This window comes from Astatotilapia calliptera, chromosome 13, assembly GCF_900246225.1.
Source record: "Astatotilapia calliptera chromosome 13, fAstCal1.2, whole genome shotgun sequence".
NCBI lineage: Eukaryota > Metazoa > Chordata > Actinopteri > Cichliformes > Cichlidae > Astatotilapia > Astatotilapia calliptera.
Window position 1 is genome coordinate 18211070 of NC_039314.1, and position 14938 is coordinate 18226007.

Sequence of the window (14938 nt, forward strand, 5' to 3'; positions counted from 1 at the left end):
GTTCAATAAATAAGTTTGAAAGGAGCTGGTGGTAAGAAGACAAGAGTTTTCAGACAAACCATACAAACAACAAAGAAAAAGACAATGAATACAACCCCCCCCCCCAAAACATATTTAACTGTAGTAACCGAGGCTTAACATTACGAAGGAAAATGTACTGAATAATAGTCGAGTCTGAATCGCCTTTCTCGAAAATTCCTACTGTCCCATCTATATCAACTGGAAGGAGAGCCTCTCATCTGTGCTGTGCGCGCGCGGGCCCGCGTGTAGAGTGTTGAGTGTGTGTGTGTGTGTGAGGGAGAAGTGGGCAAAGGCTCCGCCTCACTCAAAAAGCGAGAGGGGAAAAAAAGGAAAAGCAAACTGATACACACCTCTCAATTCTGGCAGGAGGAAAAGAATAGGAGTGTTTATGAACCGTATAAGTAAACAGCAGGATAACCAGGCACACCGAGAGCCGAGGCTACTTCCCCCCGTAAAAACCGACACCAGGCACCGTTTCCCTGCGCCGGAGATTGTCCCGTTGCGTTCAGGATTAAGTTTTTATGTCATCTAAAGGTGGATCATTATCTAAATCCGAGATAACAAGCGAATTTGAAATGCGTAGCCTGCGATGCTATTTCTGGAGCCCCCAAAGCCGACGTTTGAACTCTCAGTAAACATCCAGTCGAGGTAGGATTCAAGATTATTGCAAAGGTGGTGTAAAATATGTCGGTGTGTGCTCCACCGGGGTATAGTTTTGAAAGCTATACTCGCATCGCTGTCCATGTGTCCCTGCGCCATCAGCAAGGAGAGACAAGGGAGGGTGGGAGTAGACATTAGCCGATACTCCACTTCATAGTGATGTGGAAATTGGCTTTATTAAGTTCCTAATGAGGCTGGGCAATTAAAAGGTAACGGTGAACATTCATTAAACGTCCAATCAAGATCAGCTATGAGTGCTTTAAATAACATTTAAAAAATTGCATTGATAGATTTTTTTTTTTTTTCATTTTTCATCCGAAACCAGGAAGAACATGCACGGAAGGAGTTTGATTAAAAGTTTAGTACTGGTGCAGGCCTATTTTGCAGTTCTTCCTGGCATCAGTTTGGACATCTCTAATCAGCTGTAGCATACTAATTAGTGAGTGCCAAATAAGTTAATCACTCAATCAGATATCTATATGAGCATCTGCACATTTTCACACAGAGGATGGTCCTTCTATTTTTTAATTTTGAGAAGCACAGAGTAGGCACTGATTCTCATAACTCTCACTCCCTTTTCTTTTCTTTTTTTTTTTAAAACTGCATTTGGAGGCTCTAGTGAAAGAAAGCTTCAAGTGGAGGAGGAGGACGAGGAGGGCGGCTCCATTGTCTGGCCAGTGAAGGGGTGGGGATAAGAGGCTGTATGCAGATGTGCTGCTGGCAACGGACATCTGCTCTACCCCCTTGGGCATTGTCACAACAGGCAAGGAAACTTAGTGTGGAGCCTTCCTGCGGAGAAAAGACCTTTGTTAATGATGTGCAGGCCATGACCTGCACCCTTCCAGATCCCAGGGTTTGCATTTTAAACGCTACATTTAGCCGAACATTTAATTCGGCTTGCTTTGAATCAGATAATGTGGAGTTTCAGATATTCTGATTTTGTTTTTCCCAGCTCCTTCAGTCCCACCTGCAGCACCACCCTCCCTGTTTGCCTTTCCCTATCTCTCCCCTCATCTGCCAACCTTCAGCTCTGATGGGGGAGTTGTGGTGGTGGTTGAACTTACTTTCCTGTTGTCTTTGTGGACTGTGTGTGTTGAGATATGAAAGCTGGCCTCTCAAGGCAAATGCATCACAGGCAGCATCAGAGTGTACATGGCAGCTCCTATCAGGCCTTTTGATTCATCGCTGAAGGGGAAAATGCCAAGAAAATGCAAAATCACCGTTTTAATATTTATGATATATACATACATACACACACAGACACAGCTTGTGCTTCATGGTAGCGCTCGGTGTTGATGTGCCTGTGCGCCTGTGTTTGTACTGGAAAACAGGAGTCTCATTTGCCTCAACAGATATTCCCTGGTGACTGCTGGAGTCACTGTACTGTGATTAGGAACATGATTTGTGCTTGTACTGAGCACCGTTGTATATGGCTGATTTGCTGTGCAACATGCTTGTGTAGGGACTTATTTGTGTGTCTCCGCTGTGTTATACCATGCTGGAGAGTTGAGATGCAAACTGGGGAGCAAGTGCACCAGAGCAGGAAAAGATGATAGTCTTTGAAAGCACAGCTGCTCTTACTGGCATGTGCCCGCTTATTTGGCATTTGCTTTTCTTTGGACAGAGGTCGCATGTTTTGTTTATTAAGAAAGCGAGCACTTACTTGAACTATATCCATGTCCCGTTGTTGATATGATTACTCTGTAAAGAGGAACAGCTAGAAGCACAACAACAGCAAAAGGAAAATCATAATCATGCATCGACTGCCTGTTTTGAAGTCACAGAAGCAAAGCAATTACAATTGGTTAATCATATTCTCAGAGCCTAATTCTCCATTTAACACAGTAATTTAGATGCTGCTGGAATAGCTCTTGTGAGCTCTTCTGACAATTCCCATAATGGCCAGAGTACTAACGGCTCCCTAAAACTTCCCGTAGGTTGGTTTGAGAGGATTGTACTGTCATGTGATTTTTTTGCTGTGCATTGTGGAGAGGGGGTAACGGGTGTGAAATTGCACTGTGCCAGTTGCAAGAGGCTGAAAATGTACCAACTATACCACAGGTCTCTTTGAGCATGACTGCAATTAATCTTTTATCGGATAAGTCTAGGTTTTGATTTTCTTTATGCGAGTTTTGTTTGAAAAAAAAAAAATCAACTACAGCTAATTATCCAGTTCAGTTTATTTCGTCACAGTTTGAAGTTGAAATTTGCATGTTAAAAAAACAAACAAAAAACCCCCCAACACAATACACAACAACAACAAAAGTTTTTTTGCACCTCAGCGCATGTGACACAGATCTTTAGACATCTTACAACTCAATCCTCAGATTGCATTAAGGCTTTGATGCTGAAAACAAAGATTGCGCTGTGATGTAGTGCACTTTGCAAACCGAGGGCTGAGCACTTGAGAGGCATTACAATGATGAGGGAACAGTTGTACTTTAATTATTCTTTGAGCAACTGTTGTGCTATGTTAACAACTGCTGCTGCCTGGTAATAGTTTTTTCTCAAAGAACACACATTTAAAAATCTGCTGTGTTTAGTTTAATTGGTGCATTTTGCAAATCTTCTGCACCTGCTTTCTCCCTGTGCTGTTGTGCTGTGTCTCTGAGTGTGTCGTTTTTTTCCTTCTGCTTGTCAAGGATAGTTTTGGGAGAGTGGATGTGGACTGCAGCAGACAGCAGCAGGTGTCTGATTCTCCTCGCTGATAAGACCTGTTTGCTCAGTGTGCTTAAAAGTCGCTGCGCTCTCTGACTCGCTGTTTGTACATGTGGGTGCCATGCACTCTTGTCTGCCACCACTGATAGGATATACACAGTATGGAGAAAGGAAAACATCCTCAGTGGTTGCTCTTATGTACAGCCAAACCCTTTCCCCCCTCCCCATACTCTCATGGGTGTATTCTTTATTTATTTTTTTTTACTTTGGTCCTGCAACACTGGCGTCTTACAAGCCTCTTTGAAAGCTTAGCCAATTCCACATAATGTATTTGAATTGCAGTTTAGCTAATGCAGCAGCCAGGAAATAAGCAAGTTCTAGCCCACTGCTGTATTTGAAAGCATTAAGATTTTTAATTGAGACAATCAAACGCAAAACTGCAGAATCATAGTGTTGCCAAAAGCTACACATTAAATCCAAAGTGATGCCATCACTGAGGTGCATTGTTGCTTGTACTGTTTTTGAGAGATGCTGCGTAATTTCTGGATGTCTGATATCATATTAGGAATGTCACGATGCCATAAATGTAATAATCGCTACCAACAGGACTAATATTGGTAAAAAAAAGGATTAATACAATTCTGGATACCCAATTTGCTACTACATAAAAAAAAAAGTAGCTACTTAAACACGAACATTTCAGCATATATGGTAAAGTGATAGGAAACAGACTGAAGTGTTAAGATAGTTGCTGAGTAGCCTACTAATGTTACTATAAGCCTATGGAACATTTTGAATTTCACAATAGCAGTGTCAGTGGCCTCAAACAAAATGGTAAATAATACTTTGGATGTTGTTAATATGGACTGAAACTTACTCAGCTTGAATTCTATAAAAAGATCCAAATGTCATTATTTTAAGTGCTTTCCTAAATTGGATCTGTTTCCTCCCTTGGACTGAAAGCATATTGCATTTTGCCTTTTTTGAATTAATTATTGCCCCTTGATCGTCCATCCCAAACACAGAGTACTTCCATACTAAGCTGGAGCTACTGTAGCAGCTCCACTAGAAAATCTAGATTTTGTTGTGCCATTTGTAGTTTTTCCTGTTTTTGTAGATGACCTTATTCTGCTTCTTCGCATGTAAAGAAAGACTACATGGGGCGATCGTGGCTCAAGAGTTAGGAGTTCACCTTGTAATCGGAAGGTTGCAGGTTCGAGCCCCGGCTTGGACAGTCTCGGTCGTTGTGTCCTTGGGCAAGACACTTCACCCGTTGCCTACTGGTGGTGGTCAGAGGGCCCGGTGGCGCCAGTGTCCGGCAGCCTCGCCTCTGTCAGTGCGCCCCAGGGTGGCTGTGGCTACAATGTAGCTTGCCATCACCAGTGTGTGAATGTGTGTGTGAATGGGTGGATGACTGGATATGTAAAGCGCTTTGGGGTCCTTAGGGACTAGTAAAGCGCTATATAAATACAGGCCATTTACCATTTACAGTACTTAACAGGGTCAATAGCGGCTGTTTTTGATATTTGGATGCTATTCTAGTGATTGCATGACTACTATGTAGATTTTCAAATGGAAACACAAAGACTACAAAGAGTCTTTGGTGGTGGAGTTTAACTCTGCAATATTTCATAACATATTTTTAATATTACAAAAGAGATATGACATGCAGTAAACAATTATTGAAGCATGCATATTTCACGATTCACACTCTGCATGTGTTTTAGTAGATTGTTGTTAACATACCCTCCAAACACTGAAGAGCCTATACCTACTGGAATGAAATGGATTAGATTCTCAAATGTTTGCGTTCTGAATATGAATGCATGGTGTATGTACAGAAATTAACTTTCCTGCTTATGATGTAAATGCTCATACTGCCCTGAAAGTCAAAAGCTTTTTTATCTATTAACTATAAAAAGCTGAGCTGCATCATCCATGAGGCAAACTGGGTATGTGTTTAGGGGCTTGGACCATTTGGGGGTCCAAAAGTAAGTTTTTAAAAAAATTTTTATTTATTTTTGAAACCAGTCAAGAGCATGTTTGTATTTTCCTACACAGAATATTACTCATAAAATACAATCTTTCCATGCCAATCCCCCTTTCACAGATTAGTTTTCCCTCTTAAACCAAGCTCGCAATTTCCTTATCAGTTGAGGGCCTACTGCCTTTCATAATCAGAGATCCAAATAACCTGCCTCCACTCGTGATTGTTGCTTAGGAGGTTAATTATGCTCTCTCACTAACAACCTTCTGACATGTCATCTTCTAAATGGTGAAAAAGTGTAAGAAGATTATATAAGATTATATATTCTCCGTCAATGGGGAAAAAGACACTTTGTTAGTGGTTTTTGTGTTTGTGAAAAAATGATCTGATCATTGCACTTGCATGTTAACTTTGATTTGTGCTCTTTAGCCGCTGGAACCGGGAAGGTGAACACCAAGCTAGTTCAGAAGCTTGAGGGAGAGATGCAGTAGTGGAGAGTGGCACTGAAGCATGAAGTTACTGACATGTTTTTAAGTTCAATTCAATTTAATCAAGTTTGGTTTTATTTTAATAGTGCCAAAGCACAACAACAGTAACCTCAAAGCACTTAAGGTGAAACCAGACTGATCACTTAGATCTCCAACTAACTGAAATCAATTTAAAGTTTGACTCTTTTCTTACTAAGCATATTAACAAGTTTGGACAAAAAGGGCAGAGGCAGCACATCTTATCTTTCATCCACTGTATGTGAGGGATTGATTCAGCAAATGGGTGAAAAGAAAAAAGCATATATAGTCACAGAAATACAGCAGGCAATTTTTCAGTTCAGTTCAGACTCTACTTCTGATCTCTCACATACTTGCTAGCTTACATTAATTTTGGATTCGTGGGGAGGGGAAAAATAGTTGAAAGATTTGTTGGCTTTGTACCAATTCGGAGTCACTCGGGAAAGCCTGCCTGAGGTCGTACTGGCCATGCTTGGCAGTTTAAACATAGATCCTAAAAACTGTCGAAGCCAGGCATATGATATGTAAGTAATATGACGGGCCAGTATAATGGGCTGCAGTCTCACTTAAAAAAAAATCCCTTAATCAATGTGCAGCTTAATCTCTGAATTTGGTGGATGTCAACAGTATATAAGGACGCAGCTAAGATGCAGAAAGTTTCTTTGACCTTTGCAGTTTTTATGTGTTTTGTACTTTTAGATTTTAAAAATGATTTTTTTTTAACAACATTAAAGTGGACATTATATTCACACGCTGTAGTTTCCATGCAGATGCATCTAAAGCACTTTGTGGAAATTATGTGCAATAATGGATGTTCCTAATGACATATCCTCTGATATGGATGGAAAATGCAATGCATGCCAAGAGGCAGCAGAACTGTTTTCCCAAGCTGTGCTGTCTTAAAATTCACGGCGCAGTTTTGGGACCGTGTTTTAAGCATATTCAAAGTGACAAAAGGCCGACATGGATCCACTCACTGCTTTTCGTCTCTTTGTGAACATGGGATAATTCACTTATAGATCAGCTTGATCACAAGATATGCAGTGAGTGTTCCCATTGTGTGCCAGTCATATAAAGGTGAACTGCAGCACACCAAGAAGCCTAAAGTGTTTGCAGATGAATCTACCGAGCACAAGTAACACTGAAAGGCATGGATCTTTAGGCGGTAGAAACATTTAACCTCAATATTGACAAGTGAGGTGCCTGTTTATACCACAGATTGGCAGCATTAGTGAAAATTTGGGATTCTACTGCACATGGAAGCTGAGGATGTGAATATTCATGCTCATAAACTAGCTGATGCACCGTGTGCTTATACCGGTCTGATTTAGATCATAACTTTGCAAAGGAAATGACCCAATTCTGATGCTTTGTACAGAATGAACAGGATACATCTCTAAAACATCTCAAAACAGCTTTTCCCATACGTGTTTGTAGCCCTTCATATGTTTTTGAATTTGGCTGTAACTAAACGTAAAAGACTCAACAGCGCCTCAGTGTGCTCTCACTGATCGCCATCGAATCTAAACTTACTATAAAGTTTGAAGTTGTGACAGAGTAGAACAATGACGGAGACTTAGAGGATGACAATCATGCAGAGACAACTTAAAGTCTGGGACGACTTAAATTTAAATTATTGCTAAAAAAAAAAGCAAAAAAGCTCTCTGTGTTAATTTTGATGTAACATCACTTCCTTTACATTTTTCTAATGAAGTACAGGGCTCTAAATAATGAATAAGAACCGCTGTTTCTATCTCATATGTCTAAATTCCTTAATTTTTTAAATCCTGACATTACAAAACAGAATACTGGGTTATGTTTCGTCTTTTCTGTAGTATATGTGGCTTTTTCGCATTTCTAGAAAAAGACAGAGGTGAAGAAAAGAGAAAAAGATGGCAGATGAGGGGAATGTAAAGCTGATTGATAGACACAGAAAAAACTTGGAGAGCAGTGGAGGAAAACAGGAGAAAGACAGGCATTTGTAGGAAGACAGTGTACGGTGAACTCTGTATTCCCCCAATAAAAGAAAAAAACCCCCAACAGATCTGGTTGTTGTATTTCCCATTCAACATTAAATAATATAAGGCGTTTCGAGCAGTGTTGTGTTTCTTTTTAAGTGAGGTACACTGCACTCTCCATAATGAAGAGTGTGCAGTACATGCTCTGCATCTATGTCTGATTGATTAAAGAAAAAGTCTGGATATTTGTTTTAGAATTTGAATGAGTTTTGCCCTGTGCAGAATAATATATTAAGAAAAAGGAAAAAGCCTGACCACTGCACCATGTTGATTAGGGCTCCATTAAACATGTGTGCCTAGGAGTCTGTAACATCATTCGAGCCTTTTAATAAGCACACTCTAGATTTTTCAAGGGGGGTGACTGAAGCCTATATTATAGTGAATGTGGCACAATATGTGATGAGGAAAGAGATGAGCATTTCTCTAAATTATTAACTCATTATATGATTGTAGGAAAGCTCTTGGCAGCAGTGGAAGAGCAGTGGTGGATGTTTGCTCTTCCTTATATTTATGATCGAGGGAGTTTGCTAACTCTTGCTTGGCTGTGTAATAGCCTCCCACCTGGCACGAACTATCACACTGTGGATTCACTGTTCCTTCTTAATGACTGTCTATTTTCCTCCATAGAAGTCCTAATTACTCTCAACTGCATTCATGGACATTATGCCAGAGTAAGACAGGATGAGGAGGGGAAGGATAACAATGGATGAAGGGTCATACTTTGGAGATCTAACAGGACTGTAATACACCTTTTCAACATGGAAAAGTGTGTGTGTGTGTGCCAGCGGAGAAAAAAAAAAAGAGTTGATCTTCTCCCATTTACCTCCCCTCCCTCACTTGGCATAGCCGGAGCTTTAAACACCTGCCATTAACTTTCATGCAAACCACAGAGGATTAGGAATGAATAGTAGTACCAGGTTCCAGCTAGGTGTGCAAGTCGCTGTGCGTTTTTGCGATTGGTGTCTGCGTGTCACTTTTGCAGGAACTAGCAAACACAAAGCACCATCTGCACACAGCAGGCTGTCCTGACTGCCTGCTCTGCTCACTGGGGCAGAGAAGAAGCTTTCTGCGAGCATTTTTTAAGAAACTGACTCTGCTTCTGCAGTGGCTACGCTGGTTGTTAATGCTGACAGCTAATAATGTCCTCCTGGATGACTGTGCCTCGCTGGAGCCAAAGAGAATAGACAGAGACTAATGAAGAGAGGCAGGAAGTGAAGGAGAGAGAAAGACAGGAACAGATAGAGAGGAGAATACCAGTGGGGCGTTCAGCTCTCGCACTCCTAGCTGGTGAAGTTTCCTGCAGATTACACAGATATACACACAGGCTGAAAGTGCAGGCACATGTACTGTATTTAAATTCTTCGCTTTTTTTTTCTTCCCCGTTCCTTCTTAATCGCTCTCTCCTGTCTCTTGAGGGAGGTGGCATAAAGAGGAGTAGGGGGGAGGAAGCAAGCTCCATTGTGTCTCTGCAGAGACCCTATTCCAGTGCAGCTGACATAGACTTGTGTCAGGAGGATCCATCCTGCTGATTTAGGCAAGCTGTAAACTGAAAGAGATGTCTAAAGTGCTGAAGTGGGCCCTGGCCAGTGGAGAGATGGCTCTGTTTGTTTGCCATTCTGCTGAGCACTACTTCACAGAGAAAACTTTTCTGTCCAAATTTGCTGACGAGGAGAAAAGGGACAAAAAAAAGATGGAGTTTGGGTTTTGAAAGTCACTCATGGGGGCACACAATGCTTTGGCCATTGTGGCTCTTTGACACTGACATTTGGACTTGGTGGTCGAAGGGGTGGAAAGAGTTAAAAGCTTACTTTTTTCAGCTGTCTCTTAACAGACAAACCTTTTTTGCCACTGCTCACAATTCTCAGAGACAGCAGTCATTGAACCTTCCTACGACATGAATATGCATGATAAGTCCGCTTTCTTCTCTGCCCTCTGAGCTGTATTTTTTTTTCCACCCAGAGACCTGTCGTGTTGTGTTTGATTGGCCCTGACATTTGAAAAGGTCCTTGAATAAAAAAAAGAAAAAAAGAAAGTTGTTTATGACAACTGGAGAACTCTCCTCGCAGCAGAGTAAAAATGGCATTTTGAAAGGAGCGCAGCGCCTGCATGTTTAAATGCTAATGGCTCTGCAAATGTGCGTGCTAATAGGATATTTTAATCTGGAGTAGTGCAGTACGTATACTTTCAGCATGCATGCACACTTTTTGAGTGTTACTTCTAATAGCAGTAGAAGGTGTGACAGCTTATTTTATTAACTGAATGTGGGGTTTTTTTCTAATAAAAGATTCCATTCTGTCTTTATGGAAGTGTGGACATTATCTAAAGACAAAGAACAGGCTTATACCCAGGAAAAAAAACCCTTAGGGAAATCTGTTTGTGAAAATCAGGCATCTGCTATGTATTATTGCAATGGTTATGATGCATATAAAGTGTAACAGCTTATTTTACAAGCTTACTGATGCTGTGTGGCAGAGTAAGGCTCTTAGTCCTTAAGAAAGGGCCCTTGGGGTTCTGGTTGGGTAGCACTGTTGCGAGGCATCGGCTCCTTGTTTTCTTTGCAGTAGCCAGCCAGAAGTGCCAGGAATCTCACTGGAGATTCATCGGCTTCTGAAGTGTTTTATCTAGTTGTTCTTTCTGCCCTTTAGGTTTTGCATTGTGTCAACATGAAACAGTAAAAGATGAAGTTGAATCTGAGGCAGTTTTCCCACATTTTTCTCCAAAATAAAAAAAAAAAAATATTAAAAATTATAGATGTGTGTATATATATATATATATATATATTCCTGTCATTATTGTTACTTTATGTTTTACCCACAAACCATGAAACAATTGCCAGAAAATTCAAAAACTCATGTATTATATATGATACACTAGGTTTAAGCCATGTCTGCACTGACCTGAAAAATATAGACATCTTTATTTCCAGCATATGGTTTTGGTAATATGCCTATAAGCATATAATATACTCATTACCTGTAAATTGCAATGGAATCTGAAGTAATAGTTCTGTTTTTTTTCAGTGATCATGTGAAGGACTGTGAACAACAGCAGTTTACTACCTACCTTTTTGAACCATCACAGATGATCCAACCTTCTTAGCACAGCCTCCAAGACACTATTTTTAGGGAGTATGGCTAACTTGTCGTTATCTCTGGAGGGTTTTTAGACTAATGTGCTTTGCAACATTAGTGAGGTAAAATGTGACACTGAGAAAAAAATTCTTTTTTCTAGGGTCTATCTACTCATCCTTGGCATTTTGTTTGCACTGTTATATAATTTCAGTTATGAGTCATTTAAGAAGGAACAAAGGGTTTTGATTTGGAAAGCTAGGTAACTAGATGGCAAGCTCCTTAGACAGGGTGTTTAAGTGATTAAAGGCTCAGTTGCACAGCCCTAGTGACTTGAACTATTTTCTTGATTTAAATCCACAAATTGATGGTTGTTCTAATTTTACACTTTCACTGTAATATTTATCTGTGTTTGTCTTTGAGTGGGTGCTTCAGACAACAGAACAATAAAATTCCAAATTTATATTTTTACTTTTTTTTAATGCCATAATTTTAGCTATCCAGTCCAGATTATTGCTTTCTGCGTGGCACATTTTCATGCATTGAACAGCCTCTTTACTTGCATAAATACTGGCAGGATTCCAGGCGGAAAAAATCTGGCTGATATCCATGAAACCATTTGACTCCTAAAGCACACTGTTAAGTGAGAGGATGCACTTCTCCTTGATTTAAATGAGCAGTGGGTATCAGCAGTTTAGCTCCTGCGGAGCATCAGCCCCACACACACACACACATGCTTACACATTGTCACATAAGATAAGTTATCTACTTGTTGCTGTATGGAGAGCTAAAGCTTCTGTTATGAAAAATGGGCTATTATCTTCTTATTGATCACATTGTTGATGAGACAAATGGCGGAACTGATAGATGGAGTTTTATCACCTTAACTGTTGTCAGTATGAATATGGATATCATCAATGTTTGGCGAGCCAGAGGCTAACGCTTTGATTCTGTGCTGCTGAGGTGCTCAGTGGGACGGTTGGCTTTTCAACTCGTCAGCTTGTTCGCACAAAGACATGTTTGATTTCCCCCCCATGTAGAGATGTTTGATTCCTGGTCCTGAACAAAAAGGATTTACTGTGGGTTAATGTTTCACTGAGCCAGAGAAAATCCACAGACTTGGTCACTCCTACTCAGTCCTCTGTGAGTACCCCCCTCGGGACTCTTCGTGAGGTTGGAAATAGTTGTTGCTGGGCTTTTAAGGCAGCTTTAACAAACTCTTGACATCACATACATCTAAGCTCCACGTACTTTTATTCTTCACTTTTATTCTTAAACTAAATATCTGACATGCCGATCTACCTCCAAGCATCTTTTTAGCTGATCAACATTTTTCCAATAATTAAGTTTTGTGCCATGAGGAGAGAGGGGTGTGCAGTTCATTGCTATTGCCATTGTCAGCGATTTTGCTGACGCATGAGCTCCGTGTAATACCTACAGCTCTACTGAATGTGCTGTTTAAAATGGCAGCATAGTCAAATATAAAGAAAGTGAGAAGTCGCATTATCCAGGTTAGACATGGAGCCAGTGCAGCATTGCTGGAAGCAAATTTTTTTTTCATAAAATTCACATACAAAACGAAATACAGGATTTCCTGACACCAGTCATTGTGTCCTGGTATTCTAAATATTACCCATTAGACTGTGTTTTAACACCATTTTTCTTTTTTTGTGCCCTGAGAAAAGCGTTTTCATTTGAATGCGTACAGAAATGTGAAATGATGATAAACTTGAAGGTTATATGCTTTCTGCTCAATTCAGCCTCAGGGGAAGTTTGAGCTTGTGAGATATTTCAAATAACTCAAAGAACATAGTTTTTTCTGTTCCAGTTTTTACTTACTCGCCAGTGTCTTCTCTCCCTTGGTTAAACCTCATCCCTGACCTTTCTCTTCTCTGCTCTTTTTCTTCACAGTTAAGCTCTCTGTCCCTTATTTTTCTATGAATATCAGTCATGACTCCTAATCCGTCTGTGCCCTTGTCTTATCCCCCCTTCCAGTTTCATCTCTGTATGCTTTTACTCACAGGTGGTGATTTTTTGTTTTTTCATAGCTGGCTCTTTATGTTTCTTCTCTCTGGTGTATGAATACTGGCTTCTGTCCTTGCATCTTGGTATGACCTGACTTATACACACTTATATACATGAAAGCAGGTGCACACACACATGCCTGCACACAGACAAAGGCAGGAAAGCGTGCACATGTATGCAATTATATGTTGTCAAGTTAGTAATTTCACAAAGAAGCTGAAAAGAACTCCCACAAGCTTGGCTGTCCTCAGGTGAAATGAATAGAGATAAAATGTCATTAAAAAGAAGTTCTTTCAGTTTGTCCTGAAACTAAATGTTCTGTGCAGGTAGTAGTCAGAATTGAGAGAATAAAACCTTAAATGAAGACTATTTGGAATGATGTCCATGACCATTGTCACTATCTCATGTCTGGCTCCCCATCCTCAAGCCTTTCATGCTGGGCAGACTTTCTCAGACCCCCTCCCTAGAGGCACGATGCAGCCAGACACCCACCTTGGCCCCAGTTCCCATCCGACACGTCTGTGTTTTTTGGTGTCTGTCTCTATATGCGCATACATACAGTGTGTGTGTGTGTGTGTGTGTGTGTGTGTGTGTGTGTGTGTGTGTGTGTGTGGGCAGCAGCGTTCAGCGATGTTCTCACAGCCCAGCTGAGACTGACAGATGGAATCATTTCACACACAGACAGAAAGGCAGGATACAGGAAACCGGGGTGTGTTTAATAGTCCTGGTGCTGCTGTGGTTGGTATTAATCTAGGTCAGTGGCGTTCAGCTCACGGCGAATTGGCCTCTGGGGCAAGCTTGGCCTTTTCGTAACCCCATTTACTCCCTATTTTCTGTACTTACAGTCCAGTTGCCATATGTAGTTTACCATTATAAAGAACCTTACAAGATGTTTTTGGCTGTTTAGTGTTGGGCATATTACTACTGTACCTGCTTTAGTTGACCTTTTGTAATCAGAGCCCACTGGCTTTGTAGCAGGCCAGATGGCTCACACCAATTAAAGTCTCTCGACCTTGAAAAAATGCTCCAAGACGTTCAGCTCACAGCTTAGTAACTTACTTTCATTTTGTTCTAGTTATTTTAATGCGTACGAGACCGCTTACACTTTTGACAGCTGAGCTAAGCTCCTGGTGACAGTTTTTCTACTCAGACATACTGTTGGTAAGGCTGTGCATGGAACCACAAAACCTGAAATCATAAATGCTGTCAAGTATTCAAATGTTAGCATGAGACTGAACTTTTTTGGTTTTACAACAAAATCCAAAGTTTGATAAGATTAAACCAAAGTTCCAAAGTTTTAGGAGGCAGGAGAAATTACGGGGGAGAAACTTTTTTATTGTTTTGTGGACCCAAGAACAGGATCCAGGAGTTGAACACAAACTGAGCTTTTAATGCTCTTAAATCTAGAGCAGGGGTCTCGAACTTAGCAAGACTCTACAGAACTTGACTGCATGCTAAGGTGGCACTTCAGCCATTTGATTCATGTTACAGCAGCTCATGAGTGCATGAACATGGTGCAATAAAAGTACTTACATTACTTACATTTACTTAAATTTACTTGAGTGGGGTTAGTGGTTGCCACTTCAGCATGCAGTCAACTTCTATACGATTGTTAATGACCTACTAATTTTATTCAGGTGTTTTGCAACAGGGACACATAAAAAGTATCAGGACACCGACCCTCGAGGACTGGACTTCGAGACCCCTGATCTAGAGAATCACATGTCAGTGTGGATTGGTGCTCTGCAATGCATTAGCTAAGCAAGTCCAAAATCCAAAAAACCATCAAATATTCAGAAATTGCATGGACTACAAATTCAGGAAATACAAGAAATACAGGACAAAGGAAGACTAACACAATATATACACAGGAGATAGAAAACAGAAGAAGAAACACGTGGGGAAGCTGAACACAATCAAGACAACAAGCTGGGGAAATAAAGCAAAACAAAACAGAAGAAGAACAAACAGCTTCCAAAATAAAACAGGAAATAA

The 14938-nt window shown here is 40.6% G+C and overlaps 1 protein-coding gene across 1 annotated transcript in view; it reads left to right on the top strand.

Annotated features, from left to right (window-relative positions):
* Positions 1-295: 295 nt before the first annotated feature.
* ctbp2a (C-terminal binding protein 2a) overlaps positions 296-14938 on the top strand; it is a 79355-nt gene continuing 64712 nt past the window's right edge. The window contains exon 1 of the mRNA XM_026190081.1: positions 296-669. The gene's annotated coding sequence lies outside the window, so the exon portion shown is untranslated. The remainder of the gene's footprint in view (positions 670-14938) is intronic.